Here is a 16,758-nt window from a genome sequence, read left to right as displayed (position 1 = left end):
TACTGTATCTGTGTATGATCGCTATTTTCATGCAAGAATTAAGTTGACGACGTCTATAGCATGGATAATGATTGCAAGTTGTGCTAGAAAATGGCAATAACGTTGAAATAAGCTTATAGTAAGAAAAAATAATGAACAGGAATTAACTATTCATTAAAACGTTCAAAAATGGTTCAAATGGCTCTGAGCACTATGGGACTTAACATCTGAGGTCATCAGTCCCCTAGAACTTACAACTACTTAAACCTAACTAACCTAAGGACATCACACACATCCATGCCCGAGGCAGGATTCGAACCTGCGATCGTAGCGGTCGCGTGGTTCCAGACTGAAGCGCCTAGAACCGCTCGGCCACACTGGCCGGCCATTAAAATGTCATATGCTACTTATATTGCGCAGCTGGTCTTATAATGCGGAACATAATCAACTGAGACAAAGTGCAGGAACGCCAAAAAAGATGAAAATAGCAGAACTGCTAAACATTACCATCGCTAAGAGTTGAAACTGTGAGTTATGAATAACATGAAACGGAAATGTGACGTTATATGCTTGTATAGTACTTGAAAAATAAGAAAGTAGTGAAAATGTGTGAAAATTGAGAATCATTGCCATTACCATGACGCTGACACTTGACTTCTCGTGAAAGATTCATTCAAACCAGAGGAGAAGCTTGGAGAGGATATCGGGACCACCATAACTGCAACACCCCTTCTTCAAACCTGTGGTGCATAACATGGTAGGGATATAACGTGATCATTAGATATGGAGTATTGGGTCAAACAAGACAAAGATGGGCAAGGATTTTACCTATGATCCTTTCAAAGAAACCACCCTGACTAGTATTCATGTTAATATATTTAGTGAAACAACGTTCCCCCGACTTAAATTCTGTCAAGCACATGGAGAATGCATTGGGGGGACTTAATGTAGCACGTCCACATACGCCAACGGCCATCCAGCAGTTGTCAATCACGCTGAGGGAGGAATGGAACGCCCAACCGCAAGAACTTACAAACGTACGTCGAAGAGCATGCATCACCATCCGTGGTGATCACACATCCTGCTAAGAACCATGTGACCGAGCGAGGTGGCGCAGTGGTTAGACACTGGACTCGCATTCGGGAGGACGACGGTTCAATCCCGCGTCCGGCCATCCTGATTTAGGTTTTCCGTGATTTCTTTAAATCACTCCAGCCAAATGCCGGGATGGTTCCTCTGAAAGGGCACGGCCGATTTCCTTCCCCATCCTTCCCTAATCCGATGAGACCGATGACCTCGCTGTCTGGTCTCCTTCCCCAAACAACCCAACCCAACCCCAACCCAAAGAACTATGTGCCGCCTATTGTAATGACCAGGAGACCATCATGAATCGAGGTGACTTCAGTGTAATTATTGTCTTCGAATAAAAGTCTCAGTTCTATTCGTCTCACTTCCTTCCAGTTACCTTCTGCACTATACTGTAGCAGTTATTTCTATGTATGGTACAAATTTAATCCGAACTATGTTACTTGACATTGACACATGATGCGAAACTTACTTGTGTCCTTAAGTTCTGCACACCAGTGGAAACTTCGGCTGTCATCTATCAGGTTATCCTGAGCATAGTATACTCATTACTGTGTCCTTGAGAACACATGCAGTTCAGTAAAAGAGGAGTATGCCCCTGCTAAGAAGAAGGATGTTCCGAAAATTCTGTCCTGAAGCGGGGAACGACAAAGGGTACGCAGCGATCAAACCACGTCCGTAGGAGATCCCTCCAACTGGTGTAAAAACTGGTAATGCTAGCGACTGGACCTCCAGCAGATTGCTAAGGCACAAAATAGGATTCGTTCTCGAAAACAAAATATGACAAACTCTGCATGACTTGTGAAGATTGTGGATGACCGTGGAAATGTAAGCATTGAGAATGCAGATACCTCAGGCACATCGTAAACTCACTGGAGATAAATAATGACGTCAAATAAGAGATCGCCTAAGTAGGATAAACTATAGTTGTGCGTGTCTAATGCAAAATATGCATGTTGTGAAATTATAATTCCTTCACCTTTCGTCTGTGCTGTAGTATTTCTCTCTATGAACAAAAGTCTGTCTTCTACTCTAGATAAGTAGAGATAATTTTTATTACTAAATATATCTCAACTTTCATGTGTATTAACTTTCATAAAGTTACTCTAGCTGCTGGCGAATACGTTATGTAATCATTGCCATCCATCGAGGCTTTCAATCGATATAATCTAGCGCATGTGATTCGTTTCGGGCCGAGATGATGGCTCCCAAAGTAACTTGTTAATAGTGAATAAGTATCATCTACTGGACATATGTAAGAGTACACTAAATCCACGCTCTCCGAGACGCCACAAACTTACTGCTTCAAATACTGAGCATAAGTGCGAGGTGCCGGGGCTAGTAGTGTATTTATCACTAAATTCTACTAGAATCCACATGTGTAAATCATGCTCTAAGCCCCCCCTATTCTAACTCCGACTTTTGCTGTTGCACAAGGATAAAACAAATACGCGAACTGACTCTAATCAACCCCGCTAGTGGAGTAGAAGAGAGTTTGGCACCTGCAATAATTTAATTTGATAAATAAGTTAAATAAACAAAGGTTTCATTAGCATAGTGAGGAATGATAGGGTTGCTCTATTGATTAACAGAAAGAAAGTTCTGTCCAAAATAACAATATGATTTATTAAGATTAAACGCAGAATAGTAAAAGAGACACAGGAAATGTAAAACATCAAATTGGCTAAAATTGGAGATTCATACAAACACAGTAAAGGTGAAGTTGTCCCTAACTTAGATCGTGAGGTTTAAGACTAAGTGGTATGTGGAGCCAATTCCTTTCCACTCAAATCTCAAGAGAGACACACAGCTAACCCAATAGTAATTGCTGCTACTCGAAACTGAACAAAGTTAGAAAAGGATGAACAGGCGCGCTCTGCTGAGCTCTGATTATCACCTAGGAAAATCCCTATCTGCCGGTGCTGCGGACGTACATTACCAACAGTCTTCTTATCTCCCAGAACACGATCTGGCGTACCGCAGGCGAGGGCTGGTTGCTCCCACGTCCTCGACCGAAAGGCGACTGCCGACTACCCAGAGCACCCGCACAGGCCGAACACCGAACATTCCCGCCCCCACGACAGTGGCCGTGGTTACGTTCCAATCAGCAACTCGAAAACCGGCGGAAATTCCACTCCATTGCCGGAGCACTACCATTCCACCAATGGAGATTCTTGGCGCCAATTTCTGTGCTGATTTTGCAGAAAGTGCGGGAATTTTCCCGCCACAACTGCGTGGGTACACAAGTCATTCCCACGCCTCGCTGGTAGCCCGCCAGAAAGTGTTTTCGCAAAGTTTCTCTGAAGTAACGGAACCTCTAGCCCAGCCGCTACTTCACACCCCAGCGGGCGTGTCTCTTGACAATGTCGGCGTCTGAAAAGCATTCACTCGACTGCCTCACACACGTCGGCTTAACTCTCTCCAGTTCCACCGAGCCCGCCTGTCACCGGCCCACCCGGGTGACGAGAGACGCTGCGTGGGAAGTACGCGTGTTAAGGAAAAGCAACCCTCCACCGCATGCAACTAGAGAGGAGAATCGTAAGATAGAAATATGAGAGGGGGCTCATGCCACCTCTCATTGCCCCTACGCCATTTTAGATTGTAATTGGTGAGCGGTTGGCTCACTTAGGAGCAAGGTAGTGAGTCAATCGCCCAAGAACAATCTTACAAAGTGACTCCACATACCGCACTCTATAAAAAAGATAATTGCAACTGAAAAATGCAACTCATAGAGGGAGGATTATTTATGATGTAGCCAACTTCACCTTCTTAATATGGAACACTAACACTCACATCACACATCCATACCCAGGGAGCCCCTTCCAAACACCGATTCACGCAGACATTCACGCTCTAAACATGGCCCGGGCATCTGAGCCAAATAGGGAGCAGTTTATTCTTTACAATCAGAGTTGGAGTGCTCCGCAATTAAATGCCCAAGATGTTACAACAATTTTAATCATTAAACTAACCTGACCTCATTCACACATGATAATATTTAAGTTAACAATCTCTTTGTGAGTTTTCAGAATCTAGTTACAACCTCCGATTCATTCTGTCTCCCTGCAGCAAGAATAACCTTTACAAAATGTTCCCTGAACTGATGGTCCATTCACAATGACAGTGGTGGTATCTGCTTCAGTTTATGGGGACTTCAGGCACACTGTTAGCATACACACAACAATAAACACAAAATACAAAAAAAACATGATGTGGAGAACAATACAGTAATCTGTAATAAGAATTACAGTGTAAAACACAAACGCATACAAGGTATAACATACATTACAGAAACAACATAAGAGAAAGAAATTTAAGAAAAACAAAAAAAAACAAGGTTCATGGGGCATCAAATTGTGCGTGCACATTGCACAAAGTTCACGACTGTGCTGAGAATGAGGCACTAAATCACATTGTTAGAAATATCCGTGGCACTTCACTGATTCCACTGTACTGACATCACATAAGGCTAAACGTCGGTTGTAGTTGCTACGTTGTGGCAACAGCAATAGGGAGTTCTGGAGTGTCTGCAGTACGCTGTTGAGATTGTAGTCAGACCCACGCATATGATCACGGCAGTACGGTAGGAAGACACAGTGATAGGTTCTCCTCACGTCGATTAATTGTCTCTGAGATCTCCTTGTTGGGATACATCACTAGTCTAGGTCTCTTCTCTCGCTGGACAGAACTTTACGTTTCCCAATATTGCAGTTCGACGAGGGATGATGGCACGTGGAGTGACTCCACAAGTGTGTGAGGTCATCCATACAGGATCGAACTAGGAGCGACTATTGTTAAAAACTGCTCTCTAATAGAGAGGAGAAGTAAGACATGAGACCATACATTTGTTGGTGTGGCACGATACTGCTTTGTGTATGCAGATCGGCCAATGCTAGTGAGTTGTAAAAACCCAAACAGGTGAGTATAGAGCGTCCCTTTCTGTCCTGAGGCACATGATGCGCAGGTTCTGACACGATATGTGATCTTCTTCGTGTACTCACGACAACGTGGTCTGCCGCAGGGAATCCCTCCAAGCGGCTGCCGCGTCCGGAGAGCTAGCAGGCTGTCGCGTGTCAGGGTCAACGGCCAGCCCCACTTTCGCTTGTGGCGGGGCAAGGGTCCCGTGTAATCCCTCAGGTAGGCAGCCGGGTGACTGTCAGCGTGTAGGACGGGACGCTCGCCCTCTATCAGGTAGCCGAAGACCTCTTGTTTTTGCGCTGGCTGGCCTCTGCATTGCCACGTTCCTCGTCATCTGTACAATTCTTACAAAAGTCTTATGCCTAACTTTTTCCCATGACCTTCTATGTTATAATAAATTTACCTAATGAAACATTGATGGTCTGTCATTTCAGACACTCTTATTTTACTTTTATAGTTATTAATCTATGGCAATCATTATAACATCTAATCTAGACATGGAAATAATTTATTTTGATATATGTGTAGAGACCGATCTCAGTATGTACATGGTGTGTGATAACTGATGCTTTGTAATGGATGAACAACTAAATGTGCGGGCCCGCACTAATATTACTATTAATTATATAGATCGACAGTAGACATGCTTCAAGAATTAACTACCATATCCCAACGATCTACATTCTACGTCTTTTAATTAAATTATGTTGTTATGCAGGTCTAAGTTTTACTGTGCTATAAAGAACATGCAACTACGCTACTTTCGCTCGCCCGTCGTCCCTCCATCTCGGGTCTGTGGTTTGGTGACCTGAAAAATAGCAACTCAACAGGCGCGCGCCACACTTGTGGTAGAAAACCCCCACAATATTAATCTAGTTATTGTTAAATCCTACAGTTTAACTTATCCTAGTATCGTACTTTCCCTTTTATTTATTTATTTATTTATTTTATTTAATTTATTTATTTATTTATTTATTTTTTTATTTACCTTATACAATACCCTTACATAGTTCCTGTTACGCTGAGATGTCTTGCTGCTCGCCGCTATTGACGACAGTGATGTGCGCGCCGTACGACATGACCTCCGAGTTTTCATTACGCCTCACTGAAACTCCAGAGACTGGGTTAGCCATGGCTATACACGACAATAAATTTATAGTTGCAACTTCCTTCTCTATGTGAAGCGGTTTTCGCGATCGAAGTACACCTTTCCAGAAGCAATGTAATATGTCCAAGCCAGGACTGGTTCCTGTTGAGGATTCAGACACCCAACACACGCCAGCTACACAGTATGTCACGAATATCCAAGTACAATTCCTTGGTGATTCATCTGTGACAAAAACGAGCAGCACGCTAAATCCCCAACCAGCACATTAGCATGGTAGGCTTTTATGCCCTCATTTCTCTCGTCTAGGGCACCATTAGAGTCAAATGCTCACAGGTTCACCCCGACTTGCAAGACAACGATACCGGCGCAGCTCTGCAAAAACTATACTGCCCATATTCACCCTCGAAATCGCGCAATATACCACAATCGTGCAGTGCACTGACGCGTGCCTGCAAGCATTGTTATGAACGTCTCACGAACTGGTTGTGGCCGCTATGGAGCGTATCACGACCTCTCAGAACGCTTCTAAGAGCACGTTCTTGTATGCGCCCGTTTGTGCGACGTCTCGTCACTCATCCTTATCCCTTAACATGGACACCAGATAGGAAAGGACAAAAACATTGCTCATGAAAAGGTAGTGTCTCCTACTCCATCGACATTGGAGATCGCAAACATAAACAAAAAGAGGATAGCAGCAGTAAATTCTTATGCAAGACAACGCAGCGTGTTAATACTTTAGCAATCTTAATCTATTAATGTAACGATTATTGTTCCCCGAACAAAGGTTCATATCTTTGCCTATTCTACTATGTACATTTCTTACACTACTACTATTCTACGAACTCCTTTATGTGAGAGAAGTGGTGGAGTCCTATGGACTAGCGTCAATCCCTTCTTAGACTCCCCCTCCTCTGACGTGCATTAGGATTTGGAGGTCTAATTTCAATCTCCTGGTTCTCCTGTTGTCCTTGATTTCGCTCCCTCCAATTACGGTCGCTTTGCCGTTCGTCATTCCTCCTGTCCCAGATTGCTTGTCTGGATTGACCCTGTTCCCTGACGTTCTGGTTTCCGTGTCTCTGGTTTCCATAACCTTGAATAGCGTAACCTTGATCTCGGTAACCCTGGTTTCCTAACTGACCAGTGCGATTATGCGATCTGTTGTCGTCTTCCCTTGCTGGCCCGTGGTATTTGTTATTTTGCGCCTTCTTCCTGTCCTTTGCGTCTTGTTTATCGAAGACTACTTCGAGTTCACGCAGTAGACTCTTGAATGCATCTATGTCAGATCCACACTTCCCGACAAGTGTCTGTTGATACCTAACTGGCAATTTCGAAAAGCAAAATTTAATAATTTCTCCGTTGCTGTATGGACTATCTAAAAACTGATTCTTCTTGAGTAAGTCATCAAAAAATTTGGTTGCGCTCTTATGCCCGGACACTTCCAGTTCAGGACAAAATATTATTTCCTCTTTAATCCTGTCTTGCGTTTCCTTTGACCAGTAGGTCCGCAGGAATGCACCAACAAATTCCTGATAAGTCCGACACGTCGCTGCCACGCCCCGCATCTTTTCCGCGGCTTGGCCTTCGATGTGTCCACACATGAATTCTAATTTGGCCTGGGTTGGCCATGACGACGGTAATGAATTAGTAAATTGCATCACCCAGCTCTTCGGATGCATCGACCCTCCATTATCTTTGAACTTCTGGAATTTGAGTATCGACAGGAAGTGATTGTGATCAAAATTCTGTCCGATCCTCGCACTGGTGTTGTCAGACGTTTCCGATACTTGCACGTCTGCGGAGTGTCCTGATCTATCTTGCTGATAACTGTGATGTGCTACGTCTGTATCACAGTGGAAGTGGCATTCAGCATTCACTCTTCTAAGTGGGCTGCAATTATTGGGGCTATTACTCGCTGTTTCTGCGTGTGCATTGTTTGTTCCGCACGCTGTCACTGGGCTAGAGCACGGCGGGCTTTTCCTCGGAGACACAATCCTGTGTGCTCCATCATTGGTATCCGAACGCGCAGTGCTCGTGTGCCCATTTCGCTCTAGTTTTGCTATCCGACTCTCTACTTCTTTCATTCGTTTCGTGATGTTCGTAACCGCAATATTACCTTGAGTCTTTAAGGCCGCTAGGGATTTCGAGTGGACTTGTGTCGCACGTCGCAAGCGCCCTGCGAGTTTAAGAGTTACTCTTGCGATTTTCATTGCCCCTGTTGCTGCAGTTTTGGCTAGGCCTGCTACTTTTTGTGCTACCATTGACATTTGTTTTGCTTCTCCACATTCTTTCTTTATTGTTAATAATTCCCCACGAATTGCCCCTATATGCGAGATTATTGCCTCAGTGTCCCTCTTACGCTGTTCGTCAGCTTCTTCCTTCTCCTTCCTACGTTGTTTCTCCTCTTCTTCCTTCTCCCTCTTACGCTGTTTCTCCTCTTCTTCCTTCTCCTTCTTACGCTGTTCGTCAGCTTCTTCCTTCTCCTTCTTACGTTGTTTCTCCTCTTCTTCCTTCTCCCTCTTACGCTGTTCGTCAGCTTCTTCCTTCTCCTTCTTACGTTGTTTCTCCTCTTCTTCCTTCTCCCTCTTACGCTGTTCGTCAGCTTCTTCCTTCTCCTTCTTACGTTGTTTCTCCTCTTCTTCCTTCTCCCTCTTACGCTGTTCGTCAGCTTCTTCCTTCTCCTTCTTACGTTGTTCGTCAGCTTCTTCTTTCATTGATCGTAGGAAGCTCAGTATTGGGTTTACGTCATCTTCTTGATCCTCTTCAAACATGGGCGATGTAACTCTGGACACCTGGGCGCTAGAGCTCTGACGTGACCGAGCTGGCCTCTGTCTGCACTCGTTCGTTTGACTATAAACTTCTGCTACCGTCTCGACCTGTGTGCCTGTCTCTGTTTCATCCTCTACTTCACTATCATAATCACGGCCGCAACGCTGCTCTGAGATCGCGTCCAAATCACCTTCCTCATCAATGCCCCTGGCGTCCTGTCCTGCTAAAAATGTGCCCATCTCATCTCCGAACCTATTCCCGTCAGTAAACTGCCCCTTATCCATTATGCTATCCTCTTTTGTTTTAGCTTCGCCCGATAATAGTCGTGCCTTACTTCTCGTTATCATTCATAAAAACAAATTCATCTAAAATGCACAATAAAATTAATCTACTCCATATATTTTTTACACATGAACATAAAATTTCAACAACGCTGTTCCAACGCTGTAATCACAAACACAATATGATGTGGTACAGAAACCACACACAAATCCGACAAAGTGCGATGCGGTACAAACACCACATCAGCGAAACACAAAAAAAACAATGAACAAAAAATATATATACTGAAAACAAAAACTGTAGTCATGCGCCGCTACTTAAAACTAAACGCGGAACTACCAAAACAAAAAAAACTTGGGTATTAATCATTAAAAAAAATAGAGAGAAAAAAAATTGAATGTTCCTACTAAGAATCCTGTTTGTTTATCAGAGATTCACAGGAAAGATCCGAGGCCAAGGGTCGCCATATTATGCGAGGTGCCGGGGCTAGTAGTGTATTTATCACTAAATTCTACTAGAATCCACATGTGTAAATCATGCTCTAAGCCCCCCCTATTCTAACTCCGACTTTTGCTGTTGCACAAGGATAAAACAAATACGCGAACTGACTCTAATCAACCCCGCTAGTGGAGTAGAAGAGAGTTTGGCACCTGCAATAATTTAATTTGATAAATAAGTTAAATAAACAAAGGTTTCATTAGCATAGTGAGGAATGATAGGGTTGCTCTATTGATTAACAGAAAGAAAGTTCTGTCCAAAATAACAATATGATTTATTAAGATTAAACGCAGAATAGTAAAAGAGACACAGGAAATGTAAAACATCAAATTGGCTAAAATTGGAGATTCATACAAACACAGTAAAGGTGAAGTTGTCCCTAACTTAGATCGTGAGGTTTAAGACTAAGTGGTATGTGGAGCCAATTCCTTTCCACTCAAATCTCAAGAGAGACACACAGCTAACCCAATAGTAATTGCTGCTACTCGAAACTGAACAAAGTTAGAAAAGGATGAACAGGCGCGCTCTGCTGAGCTCTGATTATCACCTAGGAAAATCCCTATCTGCCGGTGCTGCGGACGTACATTACCAACAGTCTTCTTATCTCCCAGAACACGATCTGGCGTACCGCAGGCGAGGGCTGGTTGCTCCCACGTCCTCGACCGAAAGGCGACTGCCGACTACCCAGAGCACCCGCACAGGCCGAACACCGAACATTCCCGCCCCCACGACAGTGGCCGTGGTTACGTTCCAATCAGCAACTCGAAAACCGGCGGAAATTCCACTCCATTGCCGGAGCACTACCATTCCACCAATGGAGATTCTTGGCGCCAATTTCTGTGCTGATTTTGCAGAAAGTGCGGGAATTTTCCCGCCACAACTGCGTGGGTACACAAGTCATTCCCACGCCTCGCTGGTAGCCCGCCAGAAAGTGTTTTCGCAAAGTTTCTCTGAAGTAACGGAACCTCTAGCCCAGCCGCTACTTCACACCCCAGCGGGCGTGTCTCTTGACAATGTCGGCGTCTGAAAAGCATTCACTCGACTGCCTCACACACGTCGGCTTAACTCTCTCCAGTTCCACCGAGCCCGCCTGTCACCGGCCCACCCGGGTGACGAGAGACGCTGCGTGGGAAGTACGCGTGTTAAGGAAAAGCAACCCTCCACCGCATGCAACTAGAGAGGAGAATCGTAAGATAGAAATATGAGAGGGGGCTCATGCCACCTCTCATAAGTCATCTTTGACAACCGATAAGTGAACGTGTGTGTGTCCAGTCAGATCATCTTTTTAGTGATCTCGCTGTCAACGTGATGCTGAATCCTAATCTTCTTGCCTTCCAAAGAAAAAAAAAAGTTGACGACATATTACAGCAGGACTGAGACTGGAATGCGTTTATTTTGCGACTGAGATTACAGTTTACCAGAGACGTGTATATAAGAAGAGGGGCATAGGAGTCTAATAAACCTATATACACACATCTAAAAAGTTTTGCATCACCTCTATTCCGAGAGTTCCGGAACCTGTACAGAAAACTGGAATAGAAATGAACATAAACATCATTTCCGCCCTTTATATTGCTCATGAAAAACACACATTGCATGTTGTACCAGCGAGACCTTCAGACATGGTGGTCCAGACTGCTGTACATATCGGTACCTCTAATACCCAGTAGCACGTTCTCTTGCTTGATTCATGCCTGCATTCGTCGTGGGACACTATCCACAAGTTCATCAAGGCACTGTTGGTCCAGATTATCCACTTCTCAACAGCGATTCGGCGTAGATCCCTCAGAGTAGTTGGTGGGTGACGTCGTTCATAAACAGCCCTTTTCAATCAATCCCAGGCATGTTTTTTATTTTATTTATTTATTGTTCCGTAGGACCAAATTAAGGAGAAGTCTCCATGGTCATGGAACGAGTCTATACATGAAATTATAACACGATATTAGAAACAGATAATATATATATATATATATATATATATATATATATATATATATATATATATATATATATATATATATATCTGGAATTTGCTTAATTTTTTAGCTCTTCCAGGAGCTCCTCGACAGAATAGAAGGAGTGAGCTATGAGGAAACTCTTCAGTTTAGACTTAAAAGAGTTTGGGCTACTGCTAAGGGTCGACAAGAGGTTCTCGAACTTACACCACATATAGCTCGAACAGCCCGTTTTTGAGCCAAAAATATCCTTTTTGAATCAGAAGAATTACCCCAAAAAATAATACCATACGACATAAGCGTATGAAAATATGCGAAGTAGACTACTTTTCGTGTTGAAGTGTCACTTATTTCAGATACTGTTCTAATGGTAAATAAAGCAGCATTTAGTTTCTGAACAAGATCCTGGACATGGGCTTTCCACAACAGCTTATTATCTATCCGAAAGCCTAGGAACTTGAACTGTTCCGTCTCGCTTATAATATGCCCATTCTGTCTGATCAAAATATCGGTTCTTGTTGAATTGTGAGTTAGAAACTGTAAAACTGAGTCTTACTGTGATTTAGCATCAAATTATTTTCCACAAGCCACGAATTTATTTCATGAACTACATTATTTGTTACTGTTTCAAAATTACACACAAGATCCTTCACTATCAAGCTGGTGTCATCAGCAAACAGAAATATTTTTGAATCACCTGTAATACTAGAAGGCATATCATTTATGTAAATAAGAAACAGCAGTGGCCCCAGCACCGACCCTTGGGGAATGCCCCACTTACCAGTGCCCCATTGGGACTGAACATCACTACCACTCTCAATATTGCGGAGAATTACCTTCTGCTTTCTGTTCTTAAAGTAAGAGGCGAACCAATTGTAAGCTACTCCCCTTACTCCATAATGGTCCAACTTCTGCAGTAATATTTTGTGGTCGACACAGTCAAAAGCCTTCGTTAAATCAAAGAAAACACCTAGCGTTTGCAACCTTTTATTTAATCCGTCCAAAACCTCACAGAGAAAAGAGAATATAGCATTTTCAGTTGTTAAACCATTTCTAAAACCAAACTGAACATTTGACAGCAAATTATGTGAATTTAAATGCTCCAGTAACCTTGTATATACAACCTTCTCGATAACTTCAGCAAACACCGATGGCATAGAAATAGGTCTAAAATTGCCAACATTATCAATGTCTCCCTTTTTATAAAGTGGCTTCACTACCGAGTACTTTAATCGGTCAGGAAACCGACCACTCCTAAAGGAAAAGTTACAGATATGGCTAAGTACTGGGCTAACATACATAGAACAATACTTCAGTATTCTGCTAGATACCCCGTCATATCCATGAGAGTTCTTGGTCTTTAGTGATTTAATTATTAACTCAATCTCCCTCTTGTCAGTATCATGGAGGAGCATTTCGGGTAACAGTCTCGGAACACTTTTTTCTAAGAGCGCTATATGATTCCCTGTTGGGACTAGGTTTCTATTTAGTTCACCTGCTATATTCAGAAAGTGATTATTAAATACTGTACATATATGCGACTTATCAGTAACACGGACGCCACTACGCACTGATTCTATATCCTCGACCTGTCTCTGCAGACCAGTCACTTCCTTTACGACTGACCATATGGTTTTAATTTTATCCTGAGACTTAGCTATTCTATCTGCATACCACATACTTTTTGCCTTCCTAATAACATTTTTAAGCACCTTACAATACTGTTTGTAATGGGCTGCTGCATTTAGATTTTGACTGTTTCTAAAGTTTTGATATAATTGCCACTTTGTTCTACAAGATATTCTTATCCCTTTAGTCAGCCACCCAGGCTGACTGTAGCTAGTACCCTGTTTTGAACGTTCTAACGGAAAGCAACTTTCAAAGAGCACGAGAAAAGTCTTGAGGAAAGCATTATATTTATCGTCTACTGTATCAGCACTATAAACATCTTGCGACTCTTGTTCCTTGATAAGGTTTACAAAGGTCTCTACAGCAACGGGATCAGCTTTCCTAAAAAGTTGATAACTATATTTAACAAGTGTTGCAGCACAAAAATCTTTTAGACTTAAAATTTGTGCATCATGATCTGAAAGGACATTCACCTTTTTGCTAACAGAATGCCCTTCTAGTAATGAGGAATGAACAAAAATATTATCTATGGTTGTTCTACTGTTCCCTTGCACTCTCGTTGGAAAGAATACGGTTTGCATAAGATTGTATGAATTAAGGAGGTCTACCAGCATCCTTTTCCTTGCACAATCACTTATACAATTAATATTGAAGTCACCACATATAACTAACTTTTTGTATTTCCTATAAAGTGAACCAAGAACCTCCTCTAGCTTTAGCAAAAATGTTGTGAAATCGGAGTCTGGGGATCTATAAATAACAACAGTTAGAAGTTTAGCTCCGTTAAATTTAACCACACCGGCACAACATTCAGACACCTTTTCAGTGCAGTACTTTGAAACATCAATTGACTCAAATGGGATGCCGTTTTTCACATACATGGCTACTCCCCCACACCGCAAAGAGCTCCTCGAAAAGCTGCCAGCCAACCTGTATCCCGGTAAAGGAAGCCTCTGAATTATCTCCTTATTTAAGAAGTGTTCAGATATACCAATAATTTCAGAGTCAACATCTATAAGCAGTTCACTAACTTTATCTGTAATACCTTGTATATTTTGATGAAATATACTAATTCCCTCATTACTCGGATACCTAAGCTTTGTCGAAAGTGGTTCCTTTGTTAGAGAGACTTCCCTTAAGCAGGAATACCTATCAGCTGACTTCAATCTAAAAGAGGTGCAGCTCTAACACCCACTACTGCAGGAATTTTCCCATGAGTGATCCCACCAACCCCACCTATGCTGTCACCTATAAGCTTTGCCAACCTCCCCTTCCCATACCTGTTGAGGTGCAGGCCATGTCTAGTGAAACCCGTCCTGCTGATAGACTCCACCGACTTTGTACGAGCTGTAGATAAATAGTTTCCACTATTAAAGTTCCAACCCTCTTATATTCTGACGCTTACAGCACCAGCTATTGGCCATTTTTTTGTGTTCCATGACGTTTCCCCCTGAGTCAATAATATAATATGGTGCTCAAATTTTACGTTATTCAGAGCAGTCGTTCTTCCTCCAGCGCTTTGAAACTGTAACTTTAATTATGGGCACCCTGCAGAATGTAGCAGACCTGGACGATGAGTATGCCTGTCATCACGGAGCAATGCAATCCATCATCGGGCCGCTATCACAACCGAATGCCCCGAAAACATTGCACGATTCTACCAGCCGACCAATGGGGAGCACACTGAGGCCCCTTTCAAACTCTGTCAGATGCTGATAACGTTGTCTCACACGCGTACGCGCCATTTACGTGTCCTTCACAGTTGTAAGTCAATATCTGACGCGGTTCAACCGCCTTATAAATCCCACCGGGCCTGGTAACAACACGAAACACGAACAACTCTAATCCATCTTGGTAGCCGTTCTACCTGCGCAGAGAATTGCGGCTGTAATCATTTACATACCCATCGATGGTGCGTGTACGTACGAAGTTACACTGACAACCAATCATGTATTGTGGGTGCTTCACCATCTTAATCAGGCATTGTTTTCAACACTATAATGGAGGTCTGAGAAAAAACTGAAACTGGGGATGACATATGAGAGTGGCTGTTTGTGACGCCCTAAAAGACAGACGGTTATCTGCAGGGAATTGAACTTTAGTTGGCAGACAACGGCATAACGGAAATGAGAGAGACAATGGTAAACAAACAATATATTACAAGTTCCTGCGCCGCCAACTTTCTCAGTTTCCATCGTTATCCGAGAGAACGCGAAGAGTTTCACGCTTGAGGGACAATGTAATTGCCCACAGCCAACTCTTTTCCCATTATCAAGCACCGCTAAAATTCCCTCTGCGGTCTTTGACGCAAATCTGTTTTTCACTGAAACTAGCGTTGTTCGTTTTTGTTGTATGCAGGAAATTTTGCTGGCCTTGAAACCCCACTCTCGGCTTTATTTCGACAGCTAACATCGCTTTGTGCATTGGAACCCCAAACGGCGCTAAAAAGTAAAAGTTTACTAGATCTCTGAAGAAAACACATACGAGGATTGGGGTGGCAATCATAAAAACAAAGACGTTTTTCGTTGCGGTAGAACTCCTCATGCCGGCCGCGGTGGTCTCGCGGTTCTAGGCGCGCAGTCCGGAACCGTGCGACTGCTACGGTCGCAGGTTCGAATCCTGCCTCGGGCATGGATGTGTGTGATGTCCTTAGGTTAGTTAGGTTTAAGTAGTTCTAAGTTCTAGGGGACTAATGACCACAGCAGTTGAGTCCCATAGTGCTCAGAGCCATTTGAACCATTTAGAACTCCTCATGAAATTTCAATTACCAACTTTCTGCTCAGAGTGTGAAAATATTCTTTTGCTGAGCATCTACATGGGGAGGAACGATCATCACAATAAAAGAAGAGAAATCAGAGCTCACACAGAAAGATTTAAGTGTTCGTTTTTCTAGTGCGCTGTTCGAGAGTGGAATGGTAGAGAAATGGCTTGAAGGTGGTTCGATGAACCCTCTGCCAGGCGCTTAATTGTCAATTGCGGAATAATCATGTAGATTTATACTGAAGCGCCAAACAAACTGGTATATGCATTCGTATTCAAATACAGAGATATGTAAACAGGCAGCTTACGGTGCTGCGTGCTGCGGTGCTGCTAAGAAGCGCATATCCCGTTGTCTCACCGAGTGTCAGCTTACCTACAATGGCTGGGCGGGCCGTGTTGTCCGCTGGTATAATGAGACCTTTCGGTCCAAAATGGTACGCAAGCGTCAATTATATTTATATGGAGATACGAATATAGGAAAGTCCACCCTTATTGAAAGGGTTGTGTCACGTAGACAGAATGTATTTATGCCCTTTTGTTCGGAATTCGGATTCGGTGGATATGATTCACGTATCCATCATGTAATTTTATTTGAAGAGTTTGATTGGATTTGTTGGCGTCCTTTTGCTTCTATTTTGAAAAGAATCGTTGAAGGACGTCCAGTGACAGTAAATGTAAAGAACAAGCCTGGAATGACTATAAAACATCGAGGGCTCGTTATATTCGTATCTAATGATTTTAATATAGGAGACGAGGCTATGATATCTCGTTTGCTTG

The 16,758-nt window shown here is 43.0% G+C and overlaps 1 protein-coding gene across 1 annotated transcript in view; it reads left to right on the top strand.

The window, feature by feature from the left end:
* Nucleotides 1-16,758, top strand: part of LOC126248715 (sodium-coupled monocarboxylate transporter 1-like) — a 423,655-nt gene that overhangs the window by 10,674 nt on the left and 396,223 nt on the right. The gene's annotated exons all lie outside the window — the stretch shown is intronic.

The sequence above is a fragment of the Schistocerca nitens genome, chromosome 3 (assembly GCF_023898315.1).
Source record: "Schistocerca nitens isolate TAMUIC-IGC-003100 chromosome 3, iqSchNite1.1, whole genome shotgun sequence".
Classification (NCBI taxonomy): Eukaryota; Metazoa; Arthropoda; class Insecta; order Orthoptera; family Acrididae; genus Schistocerca; species Schistocerca nitens.
Note: the sequence above shows the minus strand (reverse complement) of the source record. Positions and strands in the feature narration are given on the sequence as shown.